The 11,092-nt window shown below is 47.4% G+C and overlaps 1 long non-coding RNA gene across 1 annotated transcript; it reads left to right on the top strand.

The window, feature by feature from the left end:
• The first annotated feature begins 535 nt into the window (after positions 1-535).
• LOC135980115 (uncharacterized) lies at positions 536-6,338 on the top strand. Its single transcript, XR_010597342.1, has 3 exons — positions 536-1,378; positions 2,580-2,773; positions 5,624-6,338. It is a non-coding gene; the product is annotated as an uncharacterized LOC135980115 (long non-coding RNA).
• The last annotated feature ends 4,754 nt before the right edge of the window (positions 6,339-11,092 follow it).

Consider the following 11,092-nt stretch of genomic DNA (forward strand, 5'->3'; position numbering starts at 1 on the left):
GCACCATAACAACTCTAACTCAGGAACCAAGCCATGCAACAAACCTCGATGCCAACTCTGCCCACATATCTACACCAGCAACACCATCACAGGACCTAACCAGATCAGCTACAACATCACCGGCTCATTCACCTGCACGTCCACCAATGTTATATATGCCATCATGTGCCAGCAGTGCCCCTCTGCTATGTACATTGGCCAAACTGGACAGTCACTACGCAAGAGGATAAATGGACACAAATCACATATCAGGAATGGCAATATACAAAAACCTGTAGGAGAACACTTCAACCTCCCTGGCCACACAATAGCGGGTGTAAAGGTAGCCATCTTACAGCAAAAACACTTCAGGACCAGACTCCAAAGAGAAACTGCTGACCTCCAGTTCATTTGCAAATTTGACACCAACAGATCAGATTAAACAAAGACTGTGAATGGCTATCCAACTACAGAAGCAGTTTCTCCTCCCTTGGTGTTCACACCTCAACTGCTAGCAGAGCACCTCACCCTCCCTGATTGAACTAACCTCGTTATCTCCATACTGATTTATACCTGCCTCTGGAAATTTCCATTACTTGCATCTGAAGAAACATGCTTCAGACAGTTCCTCCATTTTCTAACTATCATCAGCCTGCTACTAGTTGCAGCTTTCTGGGACCAGGAAATGCTGGAGTTTATTAACTTTAACAAATGTTTTTTAAGACACATACATTGGGGTTTTATTGATCACAAGCTTCAGTCATTTCAAGAGTTGTCAGGGGCTAAGTATAGAGCTAATAGGACAACAGTTTAAAGTGGTCACCACAGTGTGTAAAATATACTACAACTTGTCTGCCATTAGCTAGGGTAAGTTAGGCTAGCAAATATTCATGAGTGTCCAATAAGCAGAATCACTAGCGGTATAAAAAGAGATCCATATTTCTGAGATGAGCTATATTCAATTATATACCCAAAAATTGTTAAAATAATGGTAAGGTGGTAATGTTAAGCACTTAAAAGTTAGGAAATGCCAGAATTAATGTTGCCCATGCATTGTGTGTCCAGGGGCAGATTCCAAAGAATCGGGGTACCTGGCACCCTGACAGTAAATATGGTATCAACAGAGATCTCTTCTGTAAAGTAACCTTTACATGATGTCTGGTTTGTTTTATTTGGTATAGTTTACTGTGGTTGCACAAGCACACATCTTATGTACTTAACTAACAAATGAATGATTGAGATCATTGCATTCTAAACTCATCTTTCCAGAGTCTCCTTAAAGTTATTTGTACAGGTAATGACTCTTTCCTTTGGTCAGGTGCTGATGAGGTTGCCATCTCCCTACATGAGAATGAGCCAGAGTATGAGCTAGACGGACTCCCAGAGGTGGTGAAAAAAGGTAATTGTTACTTCTTTAGAGGAGAAGAGACCACATTGGTGGGGAGTGTGTGCGCGCACGCTTATCTAGAGAATCGTCTTGTCATATGCGTGACTTGGAAGCATTGTAAAAACTTGGACATCATCGGCCAGATTCAGCCCTCGTATAGGTTGCATAAGTCCATTTAACTCAACTGCTTGTCAGAGCTGAGTTTAGCCGCATGTGCTTTAAAAAAAAGCCCTAGTATACAATTGAGGCTATAGGGGGCTAGTATATTTTGTTGTAGATGTATGTAATTTCTATTGGTTTTGGTTTTTGGTCTGTGCGATGTCTTCCCATCTGTACAATTTTGTAGTATTTGATGACAAAAGCAAAACAGCCAAAAATTCTGAAATCCAGAATCCTAATATCAGGTTGTAGTTTTGAAAATCAGTCTAGATACATGTTGTTGACTTTGGGACTCCTCCAAAAACTTTGCAAAAGACCTCTGGCAAAAAGAGAGGGATTCTAGGCCCAGCCATTCCCAGTATAAAACACCTTTTTCTTCTGGTTGAGAGGAAGGGGGGAAATTTTTGCTGAAACATTTTTAACTGAATGTTTTTTCATTGAAATGTGCTGCATTGTCAAAGCCGAAATGTTTCACGGAGATGTATTGATTCAGTCAAAGTTTTTGCTGGGAAGGTTTCTGAGGTGCAAAGTGGACTCTTGCAAGGAGGAAGGCCCCCAAATTGAAAACCTGATGTTTTTGATTCAATTTCATTTTGTGAAAGCATTTGAAAGGCTTATGTTTTCATTCCAATCTAGAATAAAAACAAATTTTGAAACCTCGAAAGGGGTCGCAAAACAGAATTGTCGCCCTCCGGCCAGCTCCACCTAGAACAGTAGAAGAGACATCATTTTCAGATGGAAATGATTTTCCAGTTAATGGTGTTCCTTTAAAGGAAAAAGAGAACATTTTCTTGGGGAAAACGCTTTTGGCCATTTTAGTAAAGCTGCTGTTGCACAGATCCACACCCTTGCCTGAGTTCACCTATAAAATTCTAGGAACGCAAGATAGTCCTAATAATTCCCCCATTATATTTTATTCAGTGAGTAAATGCCATTTTACTGTCTTAAATTATTACCAGTTGTCATCACCATCTTGAAATGAGCAAGATCAGATTGATTAGAACAATAAAGTAATTTAAGCAACCTTGGTTAATAGAAGCTGTTTATTTTTTAGGGTTTCCTGCTATTCCTATTGTGAAAACCGACCCTTACATTTTGTGCAGAACAACTTTTCACCTAAGGACCAGTCCCCGTCTTGCTGCCCAAAGCCAAAAATTGTCACCAGGTTCCCAACTTTTACGAAAAGGCAGGTCAGATAATCTTGGGGAGATCTGTAAACCGACAGCTGGTGGTAGCAAATCACAAAAGGTAACTGATCTTAAAAATGTATCTGAATGTGCAGGGCATGGGCAATCCACATCATGTATTTATCTCTCCAAGTGAGTTTGAAGATATGCCGTGTTATTCACACCTCCTTTCTATTTGCCATGAATATAGTGAAGACAAGGTCATCAATGTAAATACAATCAATAAAGCATGGCATATAACAAAGATCTGGGCATAATGGTAAACTTAAAATTGTTGGTGTGATCAAATCTGTGATCTCATGCCAAGTGCTCATTAACTTGGTAAATAGAAATGAGGTAAATCTTCCCACTTTAATGCTCATCACAAATATTTGATTATTTCTTGAAAGACCTGGCTGCCTAGAGCAGGGGGTGCGTGTGTGCGTGCATAGATGGATTACACACAAAAGCACTCAAAAGTTCGGATATGCTGGAATGAAGGCTCCTTGTCCCAATCTCTCTGTTCAGCCAGCCCCAGTTCTCTTCTCCTCCTCCTCTTAGCTCTGTGTCTTCTCTCAGTGTCTCCTACACATTCCTTTCCCCGTACCCCCGCCTTCTCTCATAGTCTTCTAGCCCTAGCCTCGCCTACTGGCTCCCTGTCCTTGGCCCCCTCTCCTCACCCCCGTTACAGTCCCAATCTTGGCATACTCCTTGTCCCAGTCTGCCCTCCCACCCTCCCACCCCCATTTGCCTTTTGTCCCATCTGCATTTGAGTCCAGTATCTTCCTCCACCACCGTGCATGTGCACCAGCTTGGAGGGGTCATTGGGAGTACAGGAAAGAAAGGTTCCTGTCTCAGTTCTGGTGCTTGGCCCAAAGCAGCTGGGAAGAACCGTTGCAGGGAAACTCTGGCGTTGACCCCTGTAGGCCTGGGTTGGAGCATATCAGTTGCTCTGTGAGGATGGCTCAGTGCTGTGTTTTCATATCCAGGAGCTGTGGGGGAAATGGCAGATGTGCAGTCACTCTGTGGGGAATAGCTCATGCGCAGTTTGGTTAGCACTAAGAGCTGTGCGAGATCCAAGTATACGCAGCGAGGATGAAATCTTCAGGGATTTTAGCTGCTAAAAATATAAGAATTCTCTCTGCTGAGCGTCTGTGAACTGTGATTTTTTTCCAAAGGCTTCTAATTTGGCCAAATTTGGGCAAGTTTTCCTGGGGATGGCAAAAAGCACATTCTCTGACACAAAGGCCACTCCCTGCCAAATGACAAGTCCCTGCTCCAACACATGGAGCTTTTCAAAGAAAAGTTACCAGAATATTTTAATATGAGAAAAATGTAGATTTCCCTAGCCTTGCTCTTGGGAATAGCTTAACCATTTTGGCTGAAATTCTGCCTCTGTCCCCCACCCCCGAAGAAAAAGAGCATGAGGCAGACATACAGCATGGAAAATTTCAGCCCAAGCAATTAAAGTTTGTAAAGTTATAAGCAGCAGAAAACAGGGTCTTGTAATGGGAGGAGACAGGTAACCTTAATAATAAATGATCCTACTAGCTTTGCCAGTAATATATGTTGGTAACAATTTTGTTTTTGCTGTTGCATTGCTGTGAACAACACATAAAATCATTCTTTAAGTAACAATCTCTACAAAAACAATCATGCTTCAACAAATTGTTTGAAGAGATATTCTGTTCCCAGAGTTTTCATTTTTTAGGGCCAGACCCTGAAGTTGTTTCTCAGTCCTTATGCAAACGTGATCTGATTTTTTTCCTTTGCTTTTAATTATTGAGGACACTGGAATGAAAATTGATCTCATTCTTTAGAAGTTTTGGTACTGTACTTTGTCTTAATGCTTGTATTGTGATAACCTCAACCAGACCCTGGTAACTGCATGTCCACAATCGGAGATTTTGCCCATTGCTAGAAAAACACTGTTAGAGTGACGGAAGAATTAGAGAGGTGGCACACTATCTCCACAACTCTTAGGTCTAAAAAGGAATGCTTCCACAGTGTCTGCTTTCAGTGGTAAAAATCATTTATTTTTAGACTTAGCCGTAGATTTCTCAAGCTACTATTACAATTACGGAACTGTAAGGACTGTCTTCCCTTTTTCCACTTGACATCAACATTTTTACAGCTTTTATTTTGATAAATATCGGCGCTAGAAGGATAAGCCCTGATGCTCATCTCTCACACAGGACCCACATCAGTGTAAGTGGGATGAGAATTGAGACCAATTACCTACACTATCAGAAGCTGTGGCATTTGGGATTTCAATTGTCGTGAAGCACACATTTATAACTACTTAAGTTTTAACTAATTAATGCTAAAATCATGTCAGCATTTGGTGGGAAGTGCAGGGGAGACAAGGATGATTGTAATAGCAGTGGGGACTGGAATTTGAGATAACTCCAAAGGTATAAATATTGTGAAATTTTTTAACAGTTTTACAAAGCTAGTGTTGAACAGCAGAACATCTGGACAAGATATCCTCTGCAGGCCAGTGTAAATGCTTCAGGACAAAACAACTTTTTCAAGTGTTATTCTATTTACAGAATAAACTATAGGACATTTACAAATTCATTATGAAATATCAGTAATTAAACTTAAATTACATATCTCAAAATACAGTTCTGCAGATTAGTGATTGAGCAAGAATAGACTAGACAAGGAATTACTGTGTACTACTCCTTAGCTTTGCCTATACCTTGTTATATTATGTGACTTGCGATTTGTAAAACTTGAACGTGGTGAGGAGTAGGTAGTTGCTGTAAAGCATTCTGCACAGCACTGTTGTATTTTCAAAGTGATCAATATAAACACTGAAGATTCTTGCATTTAGCGGATGTCTGCTAATTCATGGTATTTGGTTACTTGGAATGCGTCTCTCACTTTCTGCTGGTACTTAACAAGACTATTTTTTGTTGTGTTGCAGGTAGATGATACTCAACAGTGCGAAGCAGAAACAGCTATTGAACCCATGGAATCTAGTTCAAGATCTCTTTGCATAAATGAACAACCCACAAAAACTGTTGCTCAGACCTCTAGGGAGAATATTAACACTCACAAAGGCAGATGTTCCTTGAGCACACAAACATCACCTGAGCAAAATGAAGAAGGCCAAAACTGTATAATACTGTAAACCTGAGTAGTATACGGGCCCTACCGTCAATAAAACCCTAACCCTGCCTCTTGACCCCTTTACCCTGCCCCTTGACCCCTTAAACCTCACCCACCTGTCACAGGAAGTCCCGCCCCAGGGGGTGTTAGTTCCGGGGTCAAGACGTCCACATGACCGGCAGCAAGGTGTGTCATGTGACCCTCCGCCTACGAACTCCTCCTCGGTATTGGTTTTACCCCGATAGGACCACCCTGAGAGGAGATTTGACCAGTCAGGGTGAGTCCTAGGGCGGGGTGACCTGTCCGGATGTGGGTCGTGTGACCCCTCTAAGAACTCCTCCCAACACCCTCTGCCAGTCAGAGTGCAGCACCATTACCCCATATGTCCCAGCTCCGGGCAGAGGAGGCCATCTCTTACCAAGGACACGTGTTTTAGAAATTGTGGAAAGGCTGCTGAGCGGAAACATGGACTCCTTTCCCACCGCTGTGAGAACTTCAGACTTTGTTTTAGCCCCGAGCACCTTTGGACTTGTGTGGAGAAAGCGCTACATCAGTGACAGTCCCGAGGAGGACCCTTTGACTCAACTGTTGATGGATACATTGGAATCCGACCCCGAAACCCTTGTGAGGCACCCCGATGAGTGTGACGGCCTCTCATTGTTCAGCCCTCTAGAGGTGGAAGGCGATCATAGCTTAGGGGAGTCACCAGCTAACAAGCTGAACAGAAAAGACGTCGCTCAGGTAAATGAATGATTAAGAAGCGACGGTCGAGGATGGGGTATAATGGGGCAAGGAACCAGGGATTGCGTAAATTAACAAGCAGCAGTGGGGTGCTTACACTGTTTCTTTTCTGAAAATCTCTCAACAGCTCGACGATGCTGTGACGGTACCTCCCATAAGGCTTTAATTTGTTAATTTACGCAATCCCTGGTTCCTAGCCCCATTACACTCCATCCTCGACCCAGGGCCGGCTCCATGCACCAGGCGACCAAGCACGTGCTTGGGGCGGCACCTTACAGCGAGGCGGCGCTAGGATTTTTATTTATTTATTTATTTTGGTTTGGCGGCGGGGCGCTCGGGGGGCTTGGCATGGCGCTCTAAGGGGGAGCAGGGTCTTGGCATGGCGTGTCGCTGGTAGAGGTGCGGGGGCTTCAGGCGGCGCGGCGCTTGGAGGGGGCGGGGCTTCGGGTGGCGCGGTGCCGAGGGCGCGGGGGCTTGCGCGGCGCACGGGGGGTGGGGCTTCGGGCAGCACAGCGCTCGGAGGGGGGGGCAGGGGCTTGGCACGGCACTCGGAAGGGGCAGGGCTTCGGGCGGCATAGCGCTGGGGGAGCGGGGGCTTGCGCGGCTCTCCGGGGGTGGGGCTTTGGGCAGCATGACGTTCGGAGGGGCGGGGGCTTGGCGCGTCGGTCGGAGGGGGGGCAGGGTCTTGGCACGGCACGTCGCTGGGAGTGGGGGCGCGGCACTTGGAGAGGGCGGGGCTTCGGGCGGTGCGGCGCTGGGGGGCCAGAGGCTTGCTCGGGGGGTGGGGCTTCGGGCAGCGTGGTGCTGGGGGTGTGGGGATTTCGGCGGCGCTGGTCGGGGCGGGTTCAGCTGTGCGTCACTCACGGGGCGGGGTACGGCGGGGCGGCGCTCTTCTTTTTTGCCTGGGGCGGCAAAAAAATTAGAGCCGGCCTTGCCTCGACCTTCGCTTCTTAATCATTCATTTACCTGAGCAACGTCTTTTCCGTTCACCTTGCCCGCCGGTGACTCCTCCAAGCCATGATCACCTTCCACCTCTAGGGGGTTGAACAATGAGAGGCCGTCACACTCATCGGGGTGCCTCACAAGGGTTTTGGGGTTGGATTCCAACGTATCCATCAACGGTTGAGTCAAAAGGTCCTCCTTGGAACTGTCACTGATGTAGCGCTTTCTCCACACACGTCCAAAGGTGCTCAGGTCTAAAACAAAGTCCGAAGTTCTCACGGGGGTGGTAAAGGAGTCCACCTTTCCTCTCAGCAGCCTTTCCACAATTTCTAAAACACGTGTCCTTGGTAAGAGACGGCCTCTTCTGCCCGTAGCTGGGACTTCTGGGGTAATGGTGCTGCACTCTGACTGGCAGAGGGTATTGGGAGGAGTTCTTAGAGGGGTAACACGACCCACTTCCGAACAGGTCACCCCGCCCTAGGACTCACCCTGACTGGTCAAATCTCCTCTCTGGGAGGTCCTATCAGGGCAAAACCCATGGTGATTGGTAGAGGGAAGTGGGAGGAGTTCTTACAGGGGTCACAGAAGGCACCTTGCTTATAATCATGTGGCTGCTTTGACCCCGGAAGTAATACCCTCTGGGGCGGGACTTCCTTTGACAGGTGGGCGGGGTTTGATGGGTCAAGGGGTGGGGCTTAATGGGTCAAGGGACAGGGTTAGGGTTGGATTGACTTTAGGACCCTTATGTTACTAGCCTGCATCTAGTGACTCGGGGTGGCTCCCCTCCTGCCCAGCAGAGGGAGAGCCCTTACAGACACCCAAGTGGGCGGAGTCACCGACGCCTGTTCCCGCCCCCCGGAAGTCAAGGGGCGGTACAGGAAGTGTAAAAGCTGGCCGCCAGAGCTCAGTGAGGCCTAGCCACCGCAGGGAGCAGACGTGCGGCCGGGAGACCTCCGAGGCCCGAGGCTGTTGCCCTAACTAGCTTGAGCTACCCCGAGCCCACTACGAGGAGGAGCCGCTGGAGCCCATCCGCTCCCGTCATTGGGAGGAGCACTCAGACCTGCCCCACGCCAACTACGAAGGCGAGGAGCCCCCAGAGCCCCTCCACCCCTGCTGTTACCCGGAGGAGCCGCCGGAGCCTCAGTGGCCGGATTTCCCCGAGGAGCTGCCAGACCTGCCCCCAAGTCCCGAACCAGAGGAACCGATGTTGCTGGACTGGCCCGAGCCCGGCGTGTTTCGGGCAGGATACCCCACTGACCAGCAGAGGTGATAGCCGCTGCTAGGGCCCCGGGCTGGAACGCAGTGGAGTGGGTGGGCCTGCGTCCCCCCCTGCAGGAGGTGTAGGAGCCTGCGCTTACCCCAACTGGGATATTGTTTGCTCAGCCCCTGCACCAAAGGGCCTGAGCTGTGACTGTTTGTGCCCCGCCCTGATCCAGGGCCTGGGCCCTACCTGAACTTGCTGCTTGTTTGCTCAGCCCCTGCACCAGAGAGCCTGAGCTGTGACTGTTTGTGCCCCGCCCTGATCCAGGGCCTGGGCCTCCCAACTGGCTGTTATATTGTTACTCAGTCCCTGCACCAAAGGGCCTGAGCTTCCTAACTCTATACGGTTGCTCAGCCCCTGCACCAGAGGGCCTGAGCCCTGAACTAACTGGTTGTTTGTTCCACCAGTAGTGAGTCGGTGTGGCTCCCCTCCTGCCCAGGAGGGTCGAGCCCCGGCACGAAACTTCTACACTGCAGTTATATCACTTCAGATCAAGATAACCTTTGGAAGATAAATAGTTTTCATGACTAGGAATGAAAACTATATGCTCACTATTTTTTGTCAAAATAATTTGTATAATACTTTGAACACTAAATCATTTTTACAGGTCTTGTTGTTAAACATTTCCTGAGAACTATGTCAGGAAAGCTATGTTGAAAGAATGGTCATATCCATTTTTATTTCACAACATGTTGGTAATATAGCTGATCGCTGTACAATGTTCTGTAAATAATTCTGTAGAAACTTGTTTGAGATAAAATTTAATAGAAATGCAGTTAAATACCAAACCACATATTACATTAGCAGTATTCCTTCTGTATATAGATGTTTCATTAAATTTCCAAAACACATTTCTGAGACTATTCATTACTAGAAGTTCACCTTGATCACCTTGATCGATTGGTCCTTCAGCCCTCGTCTCGATTGCACCAATCACAACACGTCTTCCATTCTTCTTGTATCATGGCCTTCCTTCTCCATGTGCGGCCATGTCTTTTCATGGTAACATCTTCCCATCTCTTTGGAGTTTGGCCGAGTGCAGCTGCTAGTCCATCGATTGTCAGTGAGCCTCACTATATGCCCGCCTATCGCATTTTACTATGCCTGCTCTCAACAACGACGTTCAGCACTCCACTCTGCTGTCTGATCTCTTCATTGGGGACTCGGTCGTGGATTGAAATTCCCAGAATTCTTCTTTCCATCACACTCTCCATGACAACAGTTGCTGCTCCTCTGTCAGCACCCATGTTTCACTACCATACAACATTGCAGTACAGTAATTCCTCGCTTAACGTTGTAGTTATGTTCCTGAAAAATATGACTTTACGCGAAACATTCTTAAGCAAAAACCAATTTCCCCATAAGAATTAATATAAATGGGTGGGGTTAGGTTCCAGGGCAATTTTTTTCACCAGAGGAAAAACTATACACACACACACCATATTTTAAACAAACATTTTAATACTGTACACAGCGATGACGATTGTGAAGCTTGGTTGAGGGGGTGGAAGCGAGTGAGATATTTCCCCAGGGAATGCCTTACTGCTAAATGATGAACTAGCTTTTGGGTGAGCCTTCAAGGGTTAAAATGTTGTTAATGTAGCCTCACACTCTACAAGGCAGCACCAATGGGGGGAGACAGCATGGCAAACAGAGACACACACCCTGTGTGTGGGAGAGGGAGAGAGATATGCACATTGCCCCTTTAAGTATGCTGACCCCACTCGTAAGTACATTGTCTTTTTAAGTCTATCGGGAGTTGAGACAGCAGCTGCTGCCCCAAGCTCTCTCTGTCTCTCTCCATCAGTGTCCCCACCCTGCTCTATATGGAGAAGGGGTAAGTGGGGTGCAGGAGCAGGGGAGAGGGGGAAACCCTGACATTAGCCCCCCCCCTTGCACAGCAAGCAGGAGGCTCCCAAGAGCAGCTCCAAGGCAGAGGGCAGGAGCAGCACATGGCAGTGGGCGGAGGGACATCTGAACTGCCCACAATTGATAGCTGGCTGGGCAGCTGCTGCACAGGGAACCTAGGGGAGTGGGGAGCTGAAAGGGGGGGCTGCTGGTCCACCCAGATTCTAAGCCCTCAGCAGCTAGCTGCAACAGGCTGCTCTTCCTGCAAGCAGTGGACAAAGCAGGCGGCTGCCAAACGACGTTATAAGGTGTCCTAAGTTTCATCCCCACTCTGGACTTTAGAGTACAGAGATGGGGGCCTGCATGTGAACCTCTAAACTGAATTACCAGCTTAGATCTGGTTTTGCTGCCACCACTCCCAAGTGCTAACTCCCTTCCTGGGTACCTGTAGTGAGTCGGTGTGGCTCCCCTCCTGCCCAGAAGAGGGAGCCC

The sequence above is a fragment of the Chrysemys picta genome, unplaced genomic scaffold, assembly GCF_011386835.1.
Source record: "Chrysemys picta bellii isolate R12L10 unplaced genomic scaffold, ASM1138683v2 scaf1878, whole genome shotgun sequence".
NCBI lineage: Eukaryota > Metazoa > Chordata > Testudines > Emydidae > Chrysemys > Chrysemys picta.